This window comes from Rana temporaria, chromosome 6 (genome assembly GCF_905171775.1).
Source record: "Rana temporaria chromosome 6, aRanTem1.1, whole genome shotgun sequence".
Classification (NCBI taxonomy): Eukaryota; Metazoa; Chordata; class Amphibia; order Anura; family Ranidae; genus Rana; species Rana temporaria.
The window spans coordinates 210,615,450-210,641,138 of NC_053494.1; positions in this window are offsets into that span (position 1 = coordinate 210,615,450).

The window sequence follows — 25,689 nt, forward strand, 5'->3', positions numbered from 1 at the left end:
TTTTTCGGCGGCCGCTAGGTGGCGTTTCCGTCTAATTCCGCATCCAGTCTATAAATTAGCTTAAATTATTGAGTCGCTGTGCTGCAGAGTGAGGGAGATTAATTGGGCCAGATTCACGTACAGCGGCCTATGTTTTGAGATACGATCGACCATCAAAAATTTTAACTATTTAACCCAGCTCGAGCACATATCATGTGCTTTGATCAACACAAGATCGGCAGTAAAACACCGATCAGAAATCCACGATTTCTTACTACAAAACGATCTAGACTGCCTCTTTATTACAGAAAGCTGGCTCTCAGACGACTGCAACACCATTCTCGGATAATTGGTGCCAGAAAACTATCGCATTATAACGGAAAACAGAATAGGGCAAAGAGGAGGAGGCCTGGCGGTGATCCACAAGAATCACATTACAATCACTAAGCCGGTCCTTCAAAATCCTCTTCCATTCATGGAAACCCTTACTCTTCAACTTCAAACTTCCCCCCAGGAGACTGTTCACATTCTCCTCTGCTATAGGCCACCTGGGCCAAAATCACAGTTTTTGCCATCATTAACGGAGTTCATATCCACTTATACCCTTAACAGCAAACACTCGGGGACTTTAATCTGTGGGCCAACTCCGCACAGGATCCCATTGCGGACGCCTGCATTGATCACCTGGAGGGATTAGGGCTACAGCAACTTATATGCGGGCCAACACATGCTTCAGGTCACACACTCGACCTAATTTTCAGACAAAATCTGAAAATAAGCATTTTAGAAAATGAACCATTGCCATGGACAGACCACCATGCAATTAATTTCATAATCTCCAAAATTCCCCCAGTGATAAAAGCACCCAAGCCGGTGACAATACACTGGGCTAGATCTCAGAAGAAGCTCCATTCGGAACTCTTTAAATCTACCTTGGGAAACCGAATCGAAACAATCCATCCACATCAAACAGCCGCAGATACACTGGATGCCATAAACGCAGCCCTGCTACAGTCAGCCGATTTAGTAGCACCGAAACGCAAAGCCTGCATCCGAAAAAGAAAGTCCGGCTGGTTCAACAACCAGCTGTCGCTTCTGAAGCAAGAGCGCAGAAGGGCGGAAGCCTCCTGGAAAAGAAGCCCTGCAGAGGATCACCTCATCATCTACAAGGCAATAACAACACGATATCATAAAGAAATCTTCAAAGCCAAGAAACATCATTTTTCTATGGCGATTAACAGCGCCCTAAACCGCCCCCGCGAACTCTTCAAGATGGTCACCCAGACCATGAATCCAGGATGTCTTGAAGTCCCCAACTCAGACACCCAAGAGTTCTGCAATGAACTATCGGATTTCTTCATCAACAAAATTGAAAGAATCCGGGAAAGCATCATGCAAAACAATACCCCCCTCAACCCCACCGTCAATCAACCACAAAACACCAACAGAAACACTCTACAATCAACAAAGTTCACTCTGGAACCGATCTCCATCGATACCACAAAAAATATCATTGGTGCTTTGCGGAACAGCACATCGCCCAATGATATCATCCCCACCAAACTGCTGAAGGAATGTGCCGACATCCTGGCACCCCCCATCACACAGCTTATAAACCAGTCATTTAAGGAAGGCATAGTGCCATCCCTGTTGAAAGAGGGCACAATCCAGCCCATCTTGAAAAAACCTAACCTGGATCCCAAGGACCCAACTCACCGCCGTCCCATAACATGCCTAAATGTTCTCTCCAAGATAATGGAGAAAGTAGTGGTACAACAGCTGCAACAGCATCTAGATAACCACAATCTACTGGATCCATTACAATCAGGCTTCCGTCCCGGACACGGGACAGAAACGGCCTTACTCAAAATATGGGACGATGCCCTCGAGGCCGCAGACGAAGGAGAATCCTGTCTCCTGGTTCTGCTGGACCTAAGCGCAGCCTTTGACACGGTAGACCACAAACTGTTACTGATGCGACTAGCCAAGGTAGCAGAAGTCGCAGAAGGTGATTTACCATGGTTTTCTTCCTTTCTTGAAAGCCGATCACAAACAGTTAAATTGGGTTGTTTCACGTCGGAAAAGCGCACGGTGTCATGTGGAGTCCCCCAAGGATCCCCCCTGTCACCGGTGCTTTTCAACATATATCTTCGCCCTCTCTTTGATATTATCAGTAGCCAAGAACTACTCTATCACTCTTATGTAGACGATACGCAACTGTATTTTCGCATCTGCAACAAAAAGGATCATCATCTCAGTTTAGAGAAATGTCTCTCTTTGATAGAAAACTGGATGACTAAGAGTTATCTTAAACTCAACAGTTCAAAAACAGAACTCCTTATGTTTCACGCCAGCCGAAAGAGTCAACTGGCAACAACCTGGACACCCCCGCCCATTCTGGGCCAAAGCATCACCCCTAGCTCCAAAGTCAAAAGTCTCGGGGTCATCTTCGACACCTTCATGACAATGGACGCACAAATAGGGTCAGTAGTCAGCGGAGCGCACCATCTGTTGCGCCTACTACGCAGACTTATTCCATTTATCCCCAAAGAAGACGTAGCAGTCGTGGTGGGAACAATCGTGAATTCCAGACTGGACTATGCTAACGCCCTTTACCTCGGACTCCCAAAGTACCAAATCTCCCGTCTGCAAGTCGTTCAGAATACGGCCGCCAGACTGGTGACTGGGAAAAAAAATGGGAATCAATCTCACCTTCGTTGAGAACCCTTCACTGGCTGCCAGTAAAAGACAGAATTGCATTTAAAGCACTCTGCCTGACACATAAGTGCATCCATGGGAAGGCTCCGCAATATCTTTGCGACAAGATAGAACCTCACAATTCGAATCGCGTTCTGCGATCCACTGACCAAAATCTGGTCAGGGTACCAAAAACCAAATACAAGTCCAAAGGAGAAAGAAGGTTTGCTTTTCAGGGTCCTAGACTATGGAACGCTTTACCAACCAGCATTCGGTTGGAGGAAAACCACCTGACTTTCAGAAGACGGATCAAAACTCTGCTCTTTTGATGTCATGAGACACGAACAACTAGCACCCAGAAGCGATTCAGTTCGCATGCGCCGCGCTTTATAAGTTTTTCATTCATTCATTCATTCATCTCATATGCGCTACACCGACGTAACATAGAGAGGCAAGACCAATATTCACAAAGCACTTTCTCCCTATGTTACGGCGCCGTAGCGTAAATGGGCCGGCGTAAGCCCGTCTAATTCAAAGTAGGCAGGTAGTGGGCGTGTTGTATTAAAATGATTCGTGACCCCATGTAAATGAATGGCCGTACGAACGGCGCATGCGCGCGCATGCTCAGAATCACATCGCATATACTCCCTAAGATACGACGGCTCAATGCCTACGACGCGAACGTAACCTACGCCCAGCCCCATTCACATACGTCTTACGTAAACAACGTAAAATACGACGCTGTTCCCGCGCCCATACCTTAACACGACTTACCCCTGCTTTATGAGGGGGAAAACTTACGCCGGACGTACGCCTTACGTAAACGGCGTAGATTACTGCGACGGGCGTAAGTACGTTCGTGAATTGGCGTATCTCGCTCATTTACATATTCAACGCGTAAAACAATGGAAGCGCCCCTTGCGGCCAGCGTAAATAGGCGCCCAAGATACGACGGCGTAGGAGACTTACGTCGGTCGGATGGAGCCAGAATTCAGGCGTTTCTGGTTTCAAGAATACGGCGCATCCGTGGACTTACGCAGCGTATAAGAAGATACGTCGGCGTAAGTCGTTCGTGAATCTGGGCGTGTACAAAATAGGGGATAGATTTATGGCATTTTTATTAATATATATTTTTTTGCTAGTAATGGCCGCGATCTGCGATTTTTTTTTATTTTTTTTATTTTTTTTTATCGTTACTGCGACATTATGTCGGACACATTCGACACTTTTGACACCATTTTGGGACCATTGTCATTTATACAGCGATCACTGCTATAAAAATGTACTGATTACTGTGTAAATGACACTGGCAGGGAAAGGGTTAACCACTAGGGGGCGAGGAAAGGGTTAGGTGTGTCCTAGGGAGTGATTCTAACTGTGTGGGGGCTGGGCTACCAGTGGCACGACACTGATCACTGCTCCCGATGACAGGGAGAAGTAGATCAGTGTCCTGTCACAAGTCAGAACTGGGAAATACCTTGTTTACATAGGCATCTCTCCGTGACATGATCGCGGGACACCGGCGGACATCGAGTCCGCGGGTCACGGCCCTCGCGGCAGGGGCGCGCTTGTACGGCAGCAAATTCAAAGCAACATACAGGTACGTTGCTTTGCGCAGCCGCGCCATTCTGCCGTCTTGTATCTACAGGAGGCGGGCGGCAAGCGGTTAAATATGGAATGCTGATGGTCCAATCAGTAATTGGCTTCATTTGGTTCTGCTGTAAAAGGCAGCCAATATCTTTTGATGTTTTCTTTTTTATTATTATTTTTTGGCACCGCCTTGAATATGACTTCACTGGGCCGTTTGGAGTCCCTTCATCCGCCCGAACACTCGTACATTTTATTTATTAATGTTGGCTGTTTAATATTTGGGACATTTCACTGATTATTCAACTATAAAAAAACACAATAAGCAAACCCAACGGGGCAGATTCAGGTACCGCTGCGCACTCCTTACGGAGGCGCAGCGTCCCGTTTTTGCCCTGCGCCCCCGAAAATTATTTGCGCTACGCTTCATTCACGAAGCAGTAGCCACGTAAATTGCGTGGGCGCACCAGCAAAATGCCCGGCGTAAGCGCGCGCAATTTAAATGATCCCGCAGGGGGCGGGAATCATTTAAATTAGGCACGTTCCCGCACCGAGCGTAGAGCGCATGCTCCATCGGGATACTTTCCCGACGTGCATTGCGGCAAATGACGTCGCAAGGATGTCATTTGCTTCAAAGTGAACGTGAATGGCGTCCAGCGCCATTCACGATTCACTTACGCAAACTACGTAACTTTCAAATTTCGCGACACGGGAACGACGGGTATACGTAACATTGGCTGCCCCTGCTAATAGCAGGGGCAGCCTTACGCGAAAATCGCTGTACGGAAACAACGTAAATTGCGTACGCAGGGCTCGCGCAACGTTGTGAATCGGCGGTAGTATGCAATTTGCGGGAACGCCACCTAGCGGCCATCGCAAGAATGCAGCCTAAGATATGCGGGCATAAGAGCCTTATGCCGCGCATATCTTAGGCTGCAGTCGGCGTAACGAGGTTCCTGAATCAGGAGCATTCGTTACGCCGGCGCAAGTAAGCAATTGCGCTGTGTAACTTATGGTTACACAGGCGCAATTGCTTCTTGAATCCAGGCCATTGAGTTCCGGTGTTTCCAGTGAATGGTACTGTTAATGTACAAGGGACACACCATCGGTCTCCTCTCCCTGACAGGACGTGGATCATATCCCTGGCTCTGTAACTGCCGATCGCGGGTACCTGGCGGACATCACGTCCGACAGGCACGCGCATCGGCATCTGAGTGACGCGGCGGGCACGCGCGAGCCCCCAGTGGTCGGGAGGAGCAGAGGACGTCAATAGACGTCCTCCCGGCCCTGTAGAGACACCTAGTGGCCGTCATTTGTCAGTGGCCCGGGTCTCTAATGGTTAAAGTGCTTGTAAAGTCTTGTTTTGAAAAAATAAAAATAACAAACATGTTATACTTGCCTCCCCTGTGCAGTTGGTTTTGCACAGAGCAGCCCGGATCCTCCTCTTCTTAGGTCCCTCTTTGCTGCTCCTGGCCCCTCCCTCCCGTTGAGTGCACCTACAGCCAGCAGCTTCCTATGGGGGCACTGGAACTGAGTCACAGCTCCGTGTGTCCATTCAGACACGGGGCCCCCGACCCGGCCCTACCCCTTCTCTCCCGATTGACTGCCTGACTTTGACAGCCACAGGGAGCCAATGGCGCCACTGCTGTGTCTCAGCCAATCAGGAGGAGTGTCCCGAATGGCTTAGACATTTGTGGACATCGCTGGAGAGAGATGGTGCTTAGGTAAGTTTTAGTGGGTGCTGGGAAGGCTGCTACACACACAAGTTTTTTTTTTTTTTTTTATCTTGATGCATAGAATGCACCTTCTGCCTTTACAACTCCTTTAAAGCTTTCTACGATCTGCAAGATGTCATTTGGATCGAGTCACTCTGTCTGCTAATTCTAGTGAGACTGTAAGTTACAGCTATCTTACCACAACTGGCTCAAGTAATAGATCTCACATTTCAGTGCTTAGATTGGAGAAGCAAAACGGGTATGATGAAAGTATTTTATAATGACTGCGTAGTAAGGGGCAGAAGGAGGCGGACCCCCAACTATTGGGTTGCATTTCAAATCAACCTTGTGGGGCTGAAATGATTAAACAGTCTATTTAAAAATGTTTCCACAGTTATACTGACACATCCCTTAGTATGTAGTATGTATAGATGTAACATAATATCATACCTCCTAACTTTCTGAGATGTGAACGAGGGATGCCTGTTAGCAAAAGTATGCAGGCATAGGACACACCCCTGACCACACCCCCTTAACCACTTTACGACCCCTTCATGCCGATATACGTCGGCAGAATGGCACGGCTGGGCACATCAACGTATAGGTACGTTGTCCTTTAAGCCAGCGACCCGGTCCGAAGCTCCGTGACCGCGGGACTCGCGGACCCGATCGCCGCTGGAGTCCCGCGATCGCTCCCCGGAGCTAAAGAACAGGGAGAGCCGTGTGTAAACACAGCTTCCCCGTTCTTCACTGTGGTGGCGTCATCGATCGTGTGATCCTTTTTTATAGGGGGACACAATCGATGACGTCAGTCCTACAGCCACACCCCCCTACAGTTGTAAACACGCACTAGGTGAACCCTAATTCCTACAGCGCCCCCTAGTGGTTAACTCCCAAACTGCAATTGTCATTTTCACAATAAACAATGCATTTTAAATGCATTTTTTGCTGTGAAAATGACAATGGTCCCAAAAATGTGTCAAAATTGTCCGAAGTGTCCGCCATAATGTCGCAGTCACGAAAAAAATCGCTGATCGTCGCCATTAGTAGTAAAAAAAAAAAATTAATAAAACTATCCCCTATTTTGTAAACGCTATAAATTTTGCGCAAACCAACCAATAAACGCTTATTGCGATTTTTTTTTTTTTACCAAAAATATATAGAAGAATACGTATCGGCCTAAACTGAGGACATTTTTTTTTTATATATTTTTGGGGGATATTTATTATAGCAAAAAGTAAAAAATATTGCATTTTTTTCAAAATTGTCGCTCTATTTTTGTTTATAGCGCAAAAAATAAAAACCGCAGAGGTGATCGAATGCCACCAAAAGAAAGCTCTATTTGTGGGGAAAAAAGGACGCCAATTTTGTTTGGAAGCCACGTCGCACGACCGCGCAATTGTCAGTTAAAGCGACGCAGTGCCGAATCGCAAAAAGGGGCAAGGTCCTTTTAGCTGCATTTTGGTCCGGGTCTTAAGTGGTTAAAGGGGAAAAATACAAAAAAATGATTGATTAAACTCATAAGTGCTTTTTTTTTTTTTTAACCACTACCATTCCTTAATATTTGCTTGTGAAATTTACAACTGCAGCAATTTAGAAATTGCATGAAATGTTGGGCACTGTAAAACACCTTCTTATAGGAAAATAGTAAATTTTCTATACAACTACAGTGAAACCTTGGATTGCGAGTAACGCGGTTAACGAGCGTTTTGCAATATGAGCATTTTTTTTTATTTTTTTATCCTGACTCAGTTTGCAAGTGTTGTCTCGCAAAACGAGCAGGTTTTAAGCCACAGCCGTGTGCAGTACCGCATTCGGGCCAGAGGTGCGGTGGGGGCGCTGGAGCTGATCTGAGCCATTCGGAAATACTCGGAAAAACTCAAATACTCCATTCTTAACACCTGCATGGCAAAAGACACAATGAGCTAGTATGCACAGCATACTAGCTCATTATGAAATACTTACCTCGGAACGAGGAGAAGAGAACTTACCTGGTCCACGCCGAGCGAGATGTCTTCTTGACTCGGCGTGTCTTCCGGGTATCGCCGATCCAGCGCTGTGATTGGCTGGAGCGGTGGTGTCGTCACTCCCACGCATGCGCGCGGGAGACTTCAATTCGGCAAGGTCCGGCGGCTGCCGGTCCTTTAGCCGAGGATCCCCCCCTGCGCATGCGCCGCTGCAATCAGCGGCGCATTGCGAGGGGAATATCTCCTAAACCGTACAGGTTTAGGAGATATTCTCTATACCTACAGGTAAGCCTTATTATAGGCCCTTATTATAGGCTTACCTGTAGGTAAAAGTTTAAAAAAAGGCTACTGTATACAACCACTTTAAGGCTGCATTCACACTGTAACGCCGCGTACTCGGCGTATTTTGCCGCGATTTGTTTCACTTTCTTTTTTTTCACAAATTATTCCCATTGCTGTCTATGGCCGAACGCCAATGCCGCCTGAAAAAAGGGTCCGGGACTTGTTTTCAGGCGGCAGGCATACGGCGTTTCGGCGTTCGGCACGAGATGTGAACCATCTCATAGACAGCAATGGAAATTCGCCCCTCCAGCGTATCGTGCGTCGCGCTTCAGGCGTTTTGTCGCCTAGGTGTGAATGCAGCCTAAGCCTTTCCAAGGGTTTCCAAGTTCAGCCGAGCTGTCCTGAGTATTTACAAGGCTCTCCGGAGCCTCCCACCGCTGGCCACCTGCGGTACTGCATGCCATAGAAGTCAATGCGGAGCAAATTATTTTTGTTTCCATTGACTTCTATGGGGAAACTCGCTTTGATACTCGAGTGCTTTGGATTACAAGCATTCTCCTGGAAAGGATTATCCTTGTAATCCAAGGTTCTACTGTATATAGATCGGGACAAAATAAGGGACAAATGAGGAGGAATGAGGGACTGTGTTCCAAATGCGGGACAGTCCCTTGAAATCAGGGACAGTTGGGCTCTCTGTAATAGATCTGATACTGGGTCCACTTTAAGTGCTGGCTGTGTATGGATGTGCGTCATTCCATTCCCGTTCCTCATAAACCAACAAGTAACACCCGAGTGGACATTTAAAAGAACAATTGTAACACTGAGCTGCCTCCCTTCTGCTCCAGATGAAAGTCCGCAGCGCAATTACTGAAGTGTTTGACGTGACTTCCATCAAGAGCCGCGCCAAGCCAGCCTCCCATCCGGGTACATGCTTTTCGTCCCGCACCACGTGGCTTGCTGCTAGTAATGGGAGGAACCTGGCCGTCTGGTGTGGTAACGCTTTGTCTTGTAGCCTCTCGTCCAGCAATAAGGAGACCTGGAATCAAACCCTACAGCTCAGGACTGAAACTCAATCCAGATTTATCACCAGCTGAATAAAATAGAAGGTCGTCATTAACCCCTTGCCTACCGGGATCTTTCACCTCCTTCCTGCCCAGGCCAATTTTCAGCTTTCAGCGCTCTCACACTTTGAATGACAATTCTGCGGTCATGCAACGCTGTACACACGTGACATTTTGTTATTTTTTCACACAAATCGAGATTTATTTTTTGGTAGTATTTAAAGCGGTTGTATACCCAGGAAAAAAAAAAAAACATGCAAGGCAAAGGCATAATGAGCTAGTACGACTAGCATATTAGCTCATTATCGATTACTTACATTAGATTGAAGCCCCCGCATCGGTCCTCGGACACTTCCTTCGTCGCCTCCATGATACCCGGAGTGACTTCCGGGTATCGACGCTCCAGGGCTGTGACTGGCCGGAGCGGCGATGACGTTTGATCCCTGCGCATGCGCACATTTACGGCACTTTGCGGCAGGCTCCCATTCAAGAGCCGGCGCGCTCAGTGCGCTTGCGCCGTTGTGTACAGCGCGCATGCGCCGTAGACATCGGTGCCCGATTTTCTGCAAATATCTTTTTAACCATGTAGGTTAACCACTTAACCCCCGGACCATTTTGCTGGTCAAAGACCAGAGCACTTTTTGCGATTCGGCACTGCGTTGCGGTCGTGCGACGTGGCTCCCAAACAAAATTGGCGTTCTTCTTTTTTTTCCCCAAAAATATAACTTTATTTTGGTGGTATTTGATCACCTCTGCGGTTTTTATTTTTTGCGCAAAAAAAAAAATAGAGCGACAATTTAAAAAAAAAAATGCAATATTTTTTCCTTTTTGCTATAATAAATATCCCCAAAAAATATATAAAATAAATATATTTTTTTTTCTCAGTTTAGGCCGATACGTATTCTTCTACCTATTTTTGGTAAAAAAAATCACAAAAAGCGTTTATCGATTTGTTTGCGCAAAATTTATAGCGTTTACAAAATAGGGAATAGTTTTATGGCATTTTTATATATTTTTTTTTTCATGACTGCGACATTATGGCGGACACTTTTAGGAAATTTAATTTCGTGCCGCCGGCAGGACACACTTGCGACGCACGGCTGGGCATTTTAACCACTTAAGGACCAGACCAATATGCTGCTAAATGACCCAAGAGGGTTTTTACAATTCGGCACTGCGTCGCTTTAACAGACAATTGCGCGGTCCTGCGACGTGGCTCCCAAACAATTTTTTTTTCGTGTGTTTACTGCGCCTTCCCATTGAAATTACCGCGGTAATACCGCCCGCAATGCAGGCAGTATTAACCTTTTTTCGGCCGCTAGCGGGGGTTAAAACCTCACCGATAGCGCCCGAATATCATGGTAAATACGACGGTATAGCGGCGCTACAAATAGCGCGGCTATACCGTCACCGCGGCTCCACCGCCCAATGTGAAAGCAGCCTTAAGGTCCGGGTCTTAAGTGGTTAAGTATAAATTCTTTAAAAGTGCACTCTCGAGCACTAGCTATAGAAAGGCACTTTTTCTTATTACGTAAATAATTATCTATTTGCTACTTGCATGCTAGAACATTCCAGGAAGGTGTAGTTGTGTCATGGCTTGGAGGAAGTAGACTGACGTAGGGAAGGTTACCTGGTCTGGTGAATCCCGATTCCCGTGCATCACAATATGGCATCTCGACTCTCTGGATTTCTTCAGCTCGCCCCTAACTGTATAATGATATGGTAGGAACATTCATGATGGTTTCCGAGGAATTCACAAGTCTCGGCTAGCATTACAGCCTTTCCCCTGTGTAAATCAATCTTTTCACTAATGATTGCGCCCTGTCTATTTTCCCCTCGTCCCAGAATCTTCCCGCGCGGCCACAATTAAAGCCTGCCCTTCCAGTTTTCATTAGTGGTTCACCATTTGGCAAGGCGAGGCCCCAAGCCTAATATTAAAAGTGAATTGGTTAAGTCTTTCCTAACCGGAGTCCTACAGACCGACTTTAAAAGCTTCTAAAGGGAACTTACCTAGGAAGCCCGGTTTCCGATCATGAGGTCAGATACCTGAGTTAGGGCTCCGAAGATGGCTCTGGAGCAGTGTTGACCTAGGCGCGTGTCCATGGTGGGAGCAGGACGCCAACCAGAGACCACTTCCCATCTGGCGGATGCCTAATTACGGGCCATTATAGAGAAAAATGTAGTGTTGTATTCTCCACTATGAGCTATGACTCATGCTAGCGCTTTGCTCTTTGGCTAACCCTTCGCCTGTTCCCCTCATCCGAGAATTATGTTAAATGAGAGGTGATTTCGCCATTGTTAAAAAAAAAAGGAACTGCAGTTAAAGCGTCTCTAAACCCAATAATAAATTGCAATTCCTTAGATATGGTGGCTGAATTACCGTATTTATCGGGGTATTGCGCGCTCCGGCGTATAGCGCGCACCCCTAATTTTGATCCTAAAATCCTGTAAAAAAAAAACATTTTACTACTTACAGTTTTGGTGTCTTGCCCGGCGTCCATCAGCGGCCTCGTCCGGTCCGGCGTCCGTCTGCAGCCTCGGTGGTGTCCTCCCGGCTTCTCCCGCGCTGTCTTCATGTCGAATCCCTGCTTCCCGCGCTCAGTTTGAAGCCTCCGCCGACATATACCGAGCGCAGTACACTCGGGTATATTCGGCCAGGCTCGGCTTTTCACGCATAAACGTCACAGAGCGTGACTACGAGCGAAGCCGAGCCTGGCCGAATGAACCCGAGTGTACTGCGCTCGGTATATGTCGGCGCAGGCATTCAAACACGGTGCGGGAAGTGGGTATCGGCGTATATCGCGCACCCACGATTTTGCCCTGATTTTCAGGGCAAAAAAGTGCGCGGTATACGCCGATAAATACGGTAATTTTATTTTCTTTTTTCAGTTTTTTTTTTTCATTATTTTTACCTGGTGATCCTGCAAATTAGGCCTCGTACACACGATCGGTTAACCAGAGGACAACGGTCTGATGGACCGTTTTCATTGGTCAAAACCGATCGTGTGTGGGCCCCATAGGTTAGTTAACCATCGGTTAGAAAAAAAGCCAACTTGCTTTAAATTTGGATGGATTCCTAAACGATAGGTCAAAACCGATCGTTGGTAGGCACAACCATCGGTTAAAAACCCACGCATGCTCAGAATCAAGTCGACGCATGCTTGGAAGCATTGAACTTCGTTTTTTTTCAGTACCTCGTTGTGTTTTACGTCACTGCTTTCTGACACGATCGGTTTTTTAACCTATGGTATGTAGGCGCGACGGACCATCAGTCAGCTTCATCGGTTAACCGATGACAACGGTCCTGGGGCCCCTGAGCTGGCCTGGGGCCCCCAACATCCCCTTCCCAGGCTGTAGTGTGGCTGAGCTCCTCTTCCTGCCTCCTGGAGTCCTGTCAGTGCGGCCGGGTACCGCGCACGGTACAGGAGATTCAGTTTCCTGCTCCAGGCCGGACTGACAGGAAGTGCGCACTTCCTTTCAGTCCGGCCGGGAACACATGAAACTGAATCTCCTGTACCGCGCGCGGTACCCGGCCCGGGCACTATCTGATAGGGGACTGGGGACCCATAATGATAGAACACCGGACTGACAGGAGGAAGAGGAGCTCGGCCACGCTACAGTGGCAGCCTACAGGGAAGAAGGGGAGGTGGGAATAGAAAAAAAGGGACTGGGGGGAAGTAAGAACATGGGTGTAAAAAAATTGTGAAGCGCTAACGTAGGCTTTGCGTGCGGGGGGGGGGGGGGTGTGCTTGGGGGCACCATTTTGCTTGGGGCCCCCAAATTCCTTCAAATGGCCCTGACCAGAACCCCTTATTTTCCACTTTTTGATTAGAGTTTGAACACTGCTGATTGGCATTATCAATTCCTTGAATATCTTTTTATATCCCTTTCCTGTTTTATGCAGTTCAACTACCTTTTCCTGCAGATCCTTAGACAATTCATTTGCTTTCCCCCCCATGACTCAGAATCCAGAAGCGTCAGTGCAGCACTGGATGAAAGATGCAAGGGTCTGTCAGGAGTCCAGAAACTCATTGACCTTTTATACACACACACTAATTACAAAGCGAACAGATCACAGGTGAGGATGGTTACCTTTTAATAGCCATTCAAACCCTTTTGTGTCAACTTGTGTGCATGTTATCAGGCCAAAATCACCAGGGTATGTAAACTTTTGATCAGGGTCATTTGGGTAGTTTCTGTTGCCATTACGATTTTAAAAAGAGTAAAAACAGTTGATTGATAATAAATGGCTTCAGCCAAACACTAACCATGAGTGACAGAAATTTTTTTTGTGTTATCATTCACATTCTCTGAAAAATGGCCAAGAAATCATAAATTTGTATGCAAACTTACGAGCACAACTGTAAATGTCTGATAATTGATCAATCCTGATGCACTGACGACTCTCTATTCTTGATGCCCTAAAATATCAGAAAAGTGCAAATACCCCTCAAATGATATATTTTTTTGGAAAGTTGACAGTCCAAGGTGTTTAGTAAGAGGCTTGGCAGGTTTATTTGAAGTTGTAATTTTGTGTCATAATTTTGGGGAAAATTAAGAAATTAACAAAATGAAACGTCACTTTAAAAAAAAAAAAAATACTGTCACCAGTGCAGTACAGTGTCATCATACTACTGGTGTGGTGGTGATCAGCGACACTGACTGGTGACAGTACGAAAAAAAAGATGTTATTTTTATTTTACGTTTTTTTTTTTTAACACACTGACCAGCGCAATATAATGTTACCATAATAACATTGGCCCAGATTCAGGTACATTTGCGCTCTATTTGCGGAGGCGCAGGGCAACGATTTTGCCCTGCGCCCCCGCAAATATTTTGCGCTACCCTCGATTCACGGAGCAGTAGCTCCGTAAATTGCGAGGGCCCGCCGGCAAAATTGCCCGGCGTAAGCGCGCGCAATGTAAATGATCCCGCCGGGGGCGAGAATCATTTAAATTAGGCGCGCCGAGCGTAGAAACTTTCCCGACGTGCATTGCGGCAAATGACGTCGCAAGGACGTCATTTGCTTCAAAGTGAACGTGAATGGCGTCCAGCGCCATTCACGAATCAGTTACGCAAACGACGTAGATTTCAAATTTCGCGACGCGGGAACGACGGGTATCCTTAGCATTGGCTGCGCCTGCTATTAGCAAGAGCAGCCTTACGCTAAGCACGCCGTATGGAAACGACGTAACTTGCGTACGCAGGGCCAGTGCAACAACTGTAAATCGGTGTTAGTATGCAATTTGCATACTATACGCTGATCACAATGGGAGCGCCCCCTAGCGGTCAACGCAAGAATGCAGCCTAAAATCAGCGTGGCATAAGAGCCTTATGCCACGCAGATTTTAGGCTGCAATCGGCGTAACGAGTTCTCTGAATCAGGAGAACTCGTTACGCCGGCGCAAGTCAACAATTGCGCTGCGTAACTATGGTTACGCAAGCACAATTGCTTACTGAATCTGGGCCATTGTAACTAGACATACGTTTTTTTTGTTCCGTTTCGTCTCGTTCCGTAATTTCGTAAAGATTCGTAATTTCGTAAGACTCTCAAGTTTTCCTATTCGGACCCGTTCGTATTTCGTAAGACGCAAGTTTTCCTATTCGGACCCGTTCGTATTTCGTAAGACGCAAGTTTTCCTATTCGGACCCGTTCGTATTTCGTAAGACGCAAGTTTTCCTATTCGGACCCGTTCGTATTTTCGTAACAGTTTTATTTTCGTTTATACTGAACGATTCGTAATTCTGTCTAATTTATTTTCGTTGATTCGAAATTCGTAATTTTGTTAGATAATAATTTTCGTTTAATGGATTCGTAATTTTGTACTTTCGTAAATACATAGCAACACGCGGCTAATCCATATTAAGATAGACTTTCTCTTAAGCCCCGTACACACGGTCAAGCTTTTTGCCAACAAACGTCGAAATTTGTGTTTTCCAAAAAATCCGACCGTGTGTACGCTCTATCGGACAAACTTTTTCGGTTTCAAAAGTCCGGCCAACTCCCTTCAGACAAAAATCCACGGAAAAGTTTGTTTGAAGTCCGATCGTGTGTACGAGGCTTTACACTGTACAATGTGACTCGGCACAAAAGAGATAAGCTGATTGGCTAAGATATTATGTAATCACTCACTAACTACACTGCCCAGTGCCCATTCAAAAGCACGATACAAGTACACAAATTTACCAACAGACAAAGAAACGGATTTAAAAAACACACAAATGAAAATAAGAACATACAAATGAAAATACGAACAGACAAAGGATTTAAAATACGGAATGCAAATCGTTCGTTATAGATGTCATTTTCGTTTTTTTGCTTTTTCGGTGATTCGTATTTTAGTAAGATTGTCCAATCGTACGTTCGTATTTTCGCTTGTTTGTTATTTTGCATATTCGTAATTCCGTAATCTTCGAATTTTGGTTCTTTCAGCTTTTCGGATGTTCGAATTGATTCGAATGTACGAATACTAACAAATTCGTACGAAAATCCATTCGTTACGAACGGGAACGCAATGTCTAATTGTAACTCTCTGGAGAATTGATCAGGATTTTTTTTTGTGCACATTATGTTTGATTATAGCATTGAATTACATTGCTATAAACAAGCATTTTATTGAATGAAAGTCTGTTTCGTTGTGATTAGGGATTCAAAGCTAATCACATGGTACAGATGGTCTGTGATTGGCCCTGTCTGTTCCATGTGATCAAATTGACCGATCACCTGCCTGGGACCCACTCTTCTTTATTGTTCCAGACAAGTATAGACAAAGTTGCCACCCGGGGCCTTTTCGTATTTTATTGTTGCAGGGAAGCAGATACAAAGTCCCTGCCTGGGGTCTCCTCTTCTTTATGGTCCCAGACAAGTAGCCACAAAGTCCCTGCCTGGGCACTCCTCCTGTCTATTGTTCCAGACAAGCAGATACAAAGTCGCCGCCTGGGTCCTCCTCTTCTTTATTGTTCAAGACAAGGAGACACAAAGTCCCTGCCTGGAACCTCTTCCTCTAGTCTAGGAGGAGGTTTCGGGTGAGGACTTTGTGTCTGCTTGTCCAGAACGATAAAGTGACATCTGTGTTGAATTTTAGTCCTTTGGACTTACTGGTGGTTGACTAGTGGTTGGCTGCTCAACGTCTGGCACCTGATTAGCCAAGAGAGTCACCCAGTGAACATAACTTGTGAACATAACTTGTGGTGAACATACCGTATTTATCTTCCTATATCGCCCCCCCCCGGCGTATAGCGCGCACCCCCAACCTGGAAGGGAAGATTCAGGGAAAAAAGAAAATACTCACAGTTTGAATGCCCCTCGTCGGTGTCTTGTCCGGCGTCCATCGGCGGCCTTGTCCGGTCCGGCTGCGGCCTTGGTGGTGTTCTCCCCGCTTCCCCCGCACTGTTTCTGAGTCGATGGCGGCACAGGGCATGACCGCGAGGGGAGCCGAGCCTGGCCGAGTGTAATGCGCTCGGTATATGTCGTCGGCGGCGGCGTTCAAACACAGCGCGGGAAGCGGCGATCGGCGTATATCGCGCACCCACGATTTCCCCCTGATTTTAAGGGGAAAAAAGTGCGCGGTATACACCAATTTTTGAACTACAATTCCACCTTAGTTCTTCCATGTTTTTTTGAGGTTTTTGTTGGTACGGGGGGGGGGGGGGGTTGCACATTCGATAAAAATGTCACACACACAGGTTGACGGTCTACTCGTTTATCAACTGGAACATAGAACACTACTGACTCTACACAGCCGCTATGCCTATTATGAGGGCTTACTACTCCCCTTGTTGGATTTTTTTTTTTCACACACTCTTGTGTCAAACACAAGACCGGGGGGCCTAATCCAGGTCGCCAGGCCATTTCATGTGGCCATCGCACCTCTTCTGCAGCCGCAGCACACACTTGTCCCTTGTCTCTGACCACACCTTGTCTCAGAACAACAAGGTGGGCAGAACTCCTCCGCCGGTTCTAGCCCTTCTCTGCCTCACACCCTGTTTGTCCGATGGACTTGTGTACACACAATCGGATGATACTCCATCGGACATTTGTTGTCGGAAAGTTTGAGAGCATGCACAGAGAACATTTGTCCTTTGAAAAACCGACAACAATTGTCCGATGGAGCATACAGACGGTCGGATCGTCTGATAAAACACATCCGTCAGACCGTTTTTGTCGAAAAATCCGATCGTGTGTATGGGCCTTGTCTTGGACCTTGGAGTACTGGAGTGTTTCTACTTGAAATCCTAATTCATGTATTACATGAGACATTTGACTGTCCATTATGTGATAACCCTGTTTTAAAGCCTTTTGATTATCAGAGGTAAATTTATCTTCTGTCAAAAACAGTCTGTCTGGCTAAAAACTGTGGATTGAAGGTTAATTTAATCTATTATGTGTGTTTGAAGATGTATGTGTTTACGCTAAAAGACTTTGTATTGTTCTAAAGGTCAGAAGTCTCCTGTCAGGAGTATTGAATTGGCATGTTATTATCTAAAGGAATGTAACCTCTCAGAGGTAGTAATTAAGTTCTGTTAAATATACTGGGCTTTTGTGTACATTGATTACCCCCTGGGGCTTCTGCCTCAATACACATAACAATCTTTCTATCCAAGCTATTGGACCAATCCCTGTTGACTATTTCAAGTCCTCATTTGCATGGTTAAGGAGGACCTGAGTGAGGACTGCATATACTTTACAATTGACCAATAGGAAAGCGGTTGTTGGGGGTGGGATGTTCCAAATTCTGTATAAAAGTGTGCTATGTCCTGTTTGAACTTACATACAGCCTGCCTGGTGTGTGTTCTTAATGGGTCCGAATGGCACATAGCTGTAATTCGGATCCCGGAACCTTGGATGACTGGACCATCAGACGTTGCAATCTGCAAGCTGACTCAATAGTAGCAGAGGAGTGTCGGGAGAGCAGAATCGAGCGAGCAAAGGGTCTCGTCACAGGCCTTTACAGGTATAACTGGCCCTCTGAGGTTGACCATAACGCTGATACGGCCCGCGATGAAGTTGAGTATGACACCCCTGGGGCTCTACATCAGGATCCTCAAACTACGGCCCTCCAGCTGTTGTGGAACTAAACATCCCATGAGGCATTGTAAAACTCTGACATTCACAGACATGACCAGGCATGGAGCCTACACATGGTCGTTTTTAATGACCATTTGAAAAAATGGCATTTTTCACGTCATGAAAAACGGTCATGTGTACGCGGCATAAGGGAGATCCGGGGCTTCCTCAGCACACCAAGCTGCTCCCAAATCTACAATATCCCCTCTGGGTGGATTGAACCTTTAAATTCATGGTTGCACCACTCCTTGCTCACCCATCCACCATACATCCGCCCTTTCAAACTCACATGAATTCTGAGATTCTGCTACTGATAACCTTGAACCAAACATTTAAACCTCAATTTGTGATGGAACTACGCAATAATTCACAAACACGTCCAGCTGTAAATATACCCTCCTGGCAACCTTCCGTACACTCTCCAACAACAATAAGACACTCCTTTTTTTATTTAACGACTGTCTTCTCGTTTGGCACGCGTCGCCCTAAGTGCATGTGAACCTGAAGATGAATTACGACGTTGGTGTGGTTTTCAGGTTCTCTCTTGCCAGCTAGCTCCAGTTTCAAGGCGGCCGCCCACCATAAATGACTGGATCGAGAACCGAGCCTCTTTAAAACCTTTTCTGCCAGCCTGTAAAAAAAGATGAGCGATTGTTGCAGAACTACGCAAATCGACAGTAGTGCAGGCTAAATATTAATCGGGGAATATACGGTAATTCTCATCGACCCTTGTCCCTTCTGACTGCTTTATAGAATCACACAGTGCCCGGGCTCTCCAAGCTGGTGGAAACTTTCTTCAGACCGGCCAAAGTCATCTCACCCATTAATAAACTCGAAACAAGACTAAAGCTGAACTCCAGGCAGTAATAACTCAAAAGTTAATGCACTTATGTATTCAATAAATTGAACTCCATTTAACTCCTCACCTGCCACCCACTTCTACCTGGAAAAATCCCCCCACAACCTTTTTTTTTTTTAATCCCTATATAATGGAAAACTGTGACAAATACCATATTTTTCGGCGTATAACGCGCACCCCAATTTCAGAGGGGAGTTTCAGGAAAAAAACGTTTTTTTTTAATTTTGTGGTCAGTGTCCATCTGCAGCCTCAATGCAGCCTAATCTGTGCCTAAATGCAGCCTATGTGCCCCATCTCCAGCCTAAATGCAGCCTATGTGCCCAGCTCCAGTCTATGTGCATGCGCACTGGGATACCGCCATGGACGGCACATGCGCCGTTCAGAAAAAAAGTAATTTACATTGGGTCAAGACGTATTGCCATAAAACACGCCCCCATCTCATCCATTTGAATTGCACGCCCTTACGCCGACAGTTACACTACGCCGCCGTAACTTACGGCGCAAATTCTTTGAGAATACGGAAAATACGCTGTAAGTTACGGCGGCGTAGTGTATCTGAGATACACTACGCCGGACGTAAAGAAGCGCCGCGCTTCGTGGATCTGGCCCGTAGACAGCCATGCAGGGAAAGGCACCCAGCCGGACGCCGCATGTGTAGACATGCTGTCTCCTATGGCAACAATCCTGAACAGTTCCTAACAAAGGTTACAATGAACTCACTTCTTCTACAATCTCCTCTTGTAGATCTTCACTCAACTGAGCTCCCAGTCTCTCTCTCTAGACTTGCTGATCCACTTGCCACTGGATCCCCTGAGCTCTTCTAATCTTCTCACTGAGTATCTTCCTCAAGCATCACCCACGTTTCCCTGTTGGGTCCCTAGCTTGGCATTCACAGATACTCCTCAAGCGTCACCCCACTGGCCTGCTCGGTCCCTGGCTTGACACACAAGTCTGCTCTGCAAGCGTCACCTCCTCTGGTTGGGTCCCTGACTTGACACCTGCTGATGTTTCCCAATTCTTCACCGTCCCCGGGTTGGTGAGAATACTGCTCCGGTACTTGCTTCAGCTACTCACTGTGGCCCCTGGTAATAAAGTGGATGGTTCCTTATTGGCGACAGCATCCCCTCTACCTCTGACCATGACAGGTTCTCCGGCTGGCAGAACCATCACTTCTAGTTGGACAGCTGCAGTCCCAAACCTACGCTGCTCTCCTGCTTTTAGATAGGCCCTCAGACAGCCTAGCACAGCCAGATGTATATACAGTAATTGTGCATGCTGACACATAAGATGAACACTTATGCACAAAGGAGCCAGATGTCCCTGGGATAGGCCTCAGACTCGGCCTAGCAGCCCGGGCAATACAACACACGTCCACCAAGACAGCTGTCCAGGTGGCACAGAACCCCTGATTATAACGGAATAGCCTGTGATACCCAGAGACTTTTGAAGGATGCCCGTGATACCCAGAGACTCCTGTGTCAGCTTCACCAATGACTCTTGGGTCTAGGGTCATCCTATGTCCATTAGAGGCATAGGATGACTGAAAACTGATATCTCGGATTACATGAGATGGGACATTAATGATAATTTATGTATTGCAGGATATCTTGAAATATTACAGGTGGTTTATTCTGAACCCAATAGGTCAATAGAGTGGCTCTTTCAACGTGGAACATAGACTGTTGAGGTGCTAATTAAGTCTACCTGGCTGTAGTGATAAAAGCTTGCTGTGATTGCATTCTATTGTCTATTGTGCTAATTAAGTCTGCCTCTCAAGAACCTTTCATTGTGTATGCTAACGACACTGTATTGTGTGAAAGTCTATTGATGATAAGATGTGGAATGTGACTGAGCACCCTCTAAAGGTCAGACGTCTGTGTATTGTGTATCAGGTGAGAACAGCTTGTCGCGGAGTCAGGACGTCTGGGGAATTATTAGTAATTAGCTCATCTGAATGTCATTATCTAACGGAATGTGTATTGAAGTTCCTTTTGTTATGTTGTGGGTGTAGTTGAGTCATTGTCCACTCTTAGTTTCTACTGTATAAAGCCTGAGTTTTACCATTAAAGTATTCATTCGTTTGAACCAGAGAACAGAGCTTGTGTCTCGTTATTCTGGGAAATCGAATGGGTCCTGTCTGCCGGATTGTGGAGTGTCGGATAAGCTGTCTTGGGTTGGAGGAATGGAATATCGTAAACAGCGTTAACCCCTGACCGTTACACCAATCACCTGACCTCACCCAAATAAATAGGCTCTCCCAGCAGGCCAAGGGACCCAAGAAGATCCCTGCCCATTGGTTGAGACACCCCAACTATTCCTAATCTGTCCTTGCAATGCCCTTGCCTTACCTAATGCCACCAGATACCCTTCCATCTAGTGACAGAAGAGAGAAGTGCAGCAACTCCAGAATTAGGATGGAATCAATTGATTTCCTATCAAATGGCCAAGGCAACCATACCTGGCAGGTAAATTTACTAGCAACCCTGCCTAACATCAGGGTGCTACACAAGCATTGGATTTGCCCAGTTCCTCCGGCTTGTTGAAGACCCGGGTCTAAACCGGGAGCTTTGTCCAGCTTTCACTTTTGGATTTTGAAATAGGATAAAAAAAACACACTGGCCCCATTATGGCCGCTGTGGCCCCACCTGCCCCTCCTATGTGACCAGTTGCAGGGGAACAGTTTTGCAGGAAGAAGGAAAACCCGAGGCGTCAAGGATGTCCTCTCCCAGAAATGACGTCCAGCTTATCAAGATTTTGTGTGACGCTACAGAATAGGATGGCGCCATATAAATCAATGATAAATCCCGTTCTTCCATTAGTTTGAGTTCTTTAAAGCCTTTTATATCCTTCATAACTCATCCCCGACAATCCAGAGCCGTCATTCATATTTTATGCTTGCTCTGTAACAGTTTATCCAAGCTAATACACAAAAACGAGACAACTAACCCTCCTCCCCTGGTAGAAACTTGCCAACTATCTGAAATATGGTGTCTAATAAGACCGACTGAAAGACGCTCTGATTATCACAGGTGTCTGTCCTTCCTGCGTCACGGGGCAAGCGCGCCCAGCCAAGACCTGCAAACCTTTGACCCGCTTGGTGTGAAGGAACACAGGGCCTTGTACACAGTCCACTCAGCTCATCTTCATGTCTGCCATCCGCTGGCGCCGGTCCCACCTACTCATAATCCTCGCAGTATCTGACTCCTTTTAAGCTTTGAGTTACGAAGCACCTGCCAAAACCATTCCCCGCATACCACTGCCGAGACGGACGCGGCGATGAAAGTTGGGACCGGCGGTAGAAGGAGGCAGCTTCTTGGCCCACAGAAATTGTGCTTCGCAAAGGGCAATTTAAGCTCACACAGTGCAGGTGCATCATGTAAATGGAGTCTGTTGAGCAAATAAGGCTCCAGAGAAGATATAAAATAAATTATACACCAGGAAAAACATTTATTTCCGTTATCTAAACCCATAAAGTGTAACTCTAGCTCTCTGGGTGATCTATGTACATTGCAGAAATTTTAACAAACTTAGGGCTAGATTCACGTAGAATCGCGTAACTTTGTGCGGGCGTAACCAAGCCCGGATTTACTCCCTTTGCCACCCCAAGGCCGTGTCCTTCAATGCCGCCCCTGCCTGCGCAGTACAGGGGGGACATTATCCGCCCGGGAATTTTTCGGCAGGACACTGAGAAGCGGTGGTGATGCTGCTGCCGAATATGACATTGAGAGGTGGGGGGGTGCTGCTGCCGAAAATTGCATTGAGAACTGGGGGGGTGCTCACCACCTCTTCCCTCAGTTTTCTCTCCTATCACCATCCGTGACATGACAGGGGGAACTCCCGAAATGAAAGTGGTGAAAGTGTCCTCTCCTCAGCCACATTGCCGCCCCTGCAACCACTGCCGCCCTGAGGCCTGGCCTTGTTGGCCTTGTCTGGAATCCGGCCCTGGGCGTAACGTATCCTATTTACGTTACGCCTCCGCAACTTTTAAAGGTAAGTGCCGTATTCTCAAAAAAAGTTGCGGCGGCGTAGCGTAAATAGGCTGGCGTAAGCCCGCCTAATTCAAATTGTGAAGGGGTGGGCGTGTGTTATGTAAAACAGGCATGACCCGACGTAATTGACGTTTTTCCCGAACGGCGCGTGCGCGGTCCGTGGAATTTTCCAGTATGCTTTGCTCCAAAGTACGCCGCAAGGATTTCGGTTTCGACGTGAACGTAAATGACGTCCAGCCCCATTCACGGACGACTTACGCAAACGACGTAAGTTTTTCAAATTTAGACGCGGGAATGACAGCCATACTTAATATTGGTACGCCGCACTTACGCCACCATATAGCAGGGGTAACTATACGCCGGGAAAAGCCTAACGTAAACGGCGTAACTGTACTGCGTCGGTCGGGCGTACGTTCGGGAATTCGCGTATCTTGCTGATCTACATATTTTGACGCGTAAATCAGCATACACGCCCCTAGCAGTCAGCGTAAAAATGCAGTTACGATCCGACGGCGTAAGAGACTTACGCCTGTCGGATCTAATAGATATCTATGCGTAACTGATTCTAATAATCAGGCGCATAGATACGACCGGCCGGACGCAGAGATACGACGGCGTATCTGGAGATACGCCATCGTATCTCCTCTAAGAATCTGGCCCTAAGTAGCAGTTTCAGCGGTGGCCCGTCAATTAGGGGTGCCAACCCCCTTATCCATGCATCCGCCTTCCTAATCTATATACAGGGCGCCGGATGCATGGATTCCAATGGTGTTGGAGTCCAGTTGTGTGACAATAGAGAATAAATATTTACTATTGTCACACTGATTCACCTCCCGGCCATTCAGGAAGCAGGTCCTAAGACCCGTTTCCCGATTGGCAGAAAGGAGAAGTGACCCTATTGGCCTAGGAGGAGGAGGGAGGAGACGCACAGCCCGAGGAGACCCAGGGGAAGCCCAACCGATCGGCCCTCCAGCCGCCACTGATGCCTTGACCCCTGCACTGCTGACACGCTCCCTTGTGCCCGGCACTAACAGGTTACTACCAGCTAATGATGCCACCTGTCACCAGCGGTGCACAGAGATGACAATAATAATGTGCCTGCACCTGCCTCGCCTCTCTCTGTTCCTGGGGGATTACCTGCAAGCAGAAGTTTAGTGGATGTGGGGAAGGTCAGTATGATCAGCGGGGAAGTTCTCATCTGGTACTCAGCAAGGACCCGGCTTTACTACCTACCTGGAGGACAGCTGGAGTATGTAAGTCCCCCCCTGTACTCCTCACCTGGTTGCCGCCACACGCTTGACACCATCTGAACCAAATACATTTATCTTGGTCTCATCAGGTTCCAGTAATCCATGTCCTTAGTTTGCTTGTCTTAAGCAAACTGTTTGTGGTCTTTCTTGTGCATCATCTTTAGAAGAGGCTTCCTTCTGGGACGACAGCCATGCAGACCAATTTGATGCAGTGTGTGGCGTATGGTCTGAGCACTGACAGGCTGACCCCCCCCCCCCCACCCCTTCAACCTCTGCAGCAAGACTGGCAGCACTCATTCGTCTATTTCCCAAAGACAACCTCTGGATATGACGCTGAGCACGTGCACTCAACTTCTTTGGTGGACCATGGCGAGGTCTGTTCTGAGGGGAACCTGTCCTGTTATACCGCTGTATGGTCTTGGCCACCGTGCTGCAGCTGTTTCAGGGTCTTGAACATCTTCTTATAGCCTAGGTCATCTTTATGTAGAGCAACAGTTATTTTTTTCAGATCCTCCGAGAGTTTTTTGCCATGAGGTGCCATGTTGAACTTCCAATGACCAGTATGAGAGAGTGAGATCGATAACACCAAATTTAACACACCTGCTCCAAGTGTGGAAGGGGCATTTGTATGGCGCCCCCCGGAGTCAATACTTTGTAGAACCTCTTTTCTCTGCAATTACAGCTGCAAGTCTTTTTGGGGTGTCTCTACCAGCTTTGCACATCTAGAGAGGGACATTTCTGACCATTCTTCTTTGTAAAATATCTCAAGCTCCGTCAGATTGGATGGAGAGTGTCTGTGATCAGCAATTCTCAAGTCTTGCCACAGATTCTCAATGTGATTTAGGTCTGGACTCTGACTGGATCAATAAGCTTTGATCTAAACCATTCCATTGTAGCTCTGGCTGTATGTTTAGGGTCGTTGTCCTGCTGGAAGGTGAACCTCCCCCAGTCTCAAGTCTTTTGCAGACTCTAACAGGTTTTCTTCTAAGATTGTCCCGTATTTGGCTCCATCCATCTTCCCATCAACTCTGACCAGCTTCCCTGTCCCTGCTGAAGAAAAGCATCCCCACCACATGATGCTGCCACCACCATGTTTCACAGTGGGGATGGTGTGTTCAGGGTGATGTGCAGTGTTAGTTTTCTGCCACACATAGCGTTTTGCTTTTAGGCCAAAAAGTAACATTTTGGTCTCATCTGACCAGAGCACCTTCTTCCACATGTTTACTGTGTCCCCTC